This window comes from Nansenia antarctica, assembly GCF_963989245.1.
Source record: "Nansenia antarctica genome assembly, chromosome: 12".
In the NCBI taxonomy this organism is placed as follows: domain Eukaryota; kingdom Metazoa; phylum Chordata; class Actinopteri; order Argentiniformes; family Microstomatidae; genus Nansenia; species Nansenia antarctica.
The window spans coordinates 21,602,886-21,605,323 of record NC_137682.1 but is presented as its reverse complement, the minus strand read 5'-3'; positions in this window follow the sequence as shown (position 1 = coordinate 21,605,323).

Here is a 2,438-nt window from a genome sequence, read left to right as displayed (position 1 = left end):
AACAGACAGACAGAAACAGACAGTCAGAAACAGACAGACAGAAACAGACAGTCAGAAACAGACAGTCAGAAACAGACAGACAGAAACAGACAGACAGAAACAGACAGACAGACAGAAACAGACAGACAGACATAAACAGACAGACAGACAGAAACAGACAGACAGACACAGACAGACAGAAACAGACAGACAGAAACAGACAGACACAGACAGACAGAAACAGATAGTCAGAAACAGTCACAAACAGACAGTCACAAACAGACAGACAGAAACAGACAGACAGACAGACAGAAACAGACAGTCAGAAACAGACAGACAGAAACAGACAGACAGAAACAGACAGTCAGACAGACAGACAGAAACAGACAGACAGAAACAGACAGTCAGACAGACAGACAGAAACAGACAGACAGAAACAGTCAGACAGACACAGACAGACAGAAACAGACAGACAGACAGAAACAGATAGTCAGAAACAGTCACAAACAGACAGTCACAAACAGTCAGACAGACAGAAACAGACAGACAGACAGAAACAGATAGTCAGAAACAGTCACAAACAGACAGTCACAAACAGTCAGACAGACACAGACAGTCACAAACAGACAGTCACAGACAGTCAGACAGACACAGACAGACACAGACAGACAGAAACAGACAGTCAGATACAGACAGTCAGAAACAAACAGACAGACAGAAACAGACAGACAGACAGAAACAGACAGACAGAAACAGACAGACAGAAACAGACAGTCAGAAACAGACAGACAGAAACAGACAGTCAGAAACAGACAGTCAGAAACAGACAGACAGAAACAGACAGACAGAAACAGACAGTCAGACACAGAGAGACAGACAGACAGACAGAAACAGACAGTCAGAAACAGACAGACAGAAACAGACAGACAGACAGAAACAGACAGAAACAGACAGTCAGAAACAGACAGTCAGAAACAGACAGACAGACACAGACAGAAACAGACAGAAACAGACAGACAGAAACAGACAGTCAGAAACAGACAGTCAGAAACAGACAGACAGACACAGACAGACAGAAACAGACAGACAGAAACAGACAGTCAGAAACAGACAGACAGAAACAGACAGACAGAAACAGACAGACAGAAACAGACAGTCAGAAACAGACAGACAGACACAGACAGACAGACAGAAACAGACAGTCAGAAACAGACAGACAGACACAGACAGAAACAGACAGAAACAGACAGACAGAAACAGACAGTCAGAAACAGACAGACAGACACAGACAGAAACAGACAGTCAGACAGACACAGACAGACAGACATACAGACACAGACAGAAACAGACAGTCAGACAGACACAGACAGACAGAAACAGACAGACAGATACAGACAGTCAGAAACAGACAGACAGAAACAGACAGACAGAAACAGACAGAAACAGACAGACAGAAACAGACAGAAACAGACAGACAGAAACAGACAGTCAGAAACAGACAGACAGACAGACACAGACAGAAACAGACAGTCAGACAGACACAGACAGAAACAGACAGACAGAAACAGACAGTCAGACAGACACAGACAGACAGAAACAGACAGACAGATACAGACAGTCAGAAACAGACAGACAGAAACAGACAGACAGAAACAGACAGAAACAGACAGACAGAAACAGACAGTCAGAAACAGACAGAAACAGACAGACACAGACAGAAACAGACAGACAGAAACAGACAGAAACAGACAGACAGAAACAGACAGACACAGACAGAAACAGACAGAAACAGACAGTCAGACACAGACAGAAACAGACAGTCAGACAGACAGACAGACACAGACAGAAACAGACAGTCAGACAGACACAGACACAGACAGACAGAAACAGACAGACAGAAACAGACAGACAGTCAGAAACAGACAGACAGACACAGACAGAAACAGACAGAAACAGACAGACAGAAACAGACAGTCAGAAACAGACAGTCAGAAACAGACAGTCAGAAACAGACAGACAGACACAGACAGAAACAGACAGTCAGACAGACACAGACAGACAGACACAGACAGTCAGACAGACACAGACACAGACCGACAGAAACAGACAGACAGTCAGAAACAGACAGACAGAAACAGACAGAAACAGACAGACAGAAACAGACAGAAACAGACAGACAGAAACAGACAGAAACAGACAGACAGAAACAGACAGTCAGAAACAGACAGACAGACAGACACAGACAGAAACAGACAGACAGACAGACACAGACAGAAACAGACAGTCAGACAGACACAGACAGACACAGAAACAGACAGTCAGACAGACACAGACAGACAGACAGAAACAGACAGACAGAAACAGACAGACAGAAACAGACAGACAGAAACAGACAGAAACAGACAGACAGATACAGACAGTCAGAAACAGACAGAAACAGACAGACAGAAACAGACAGA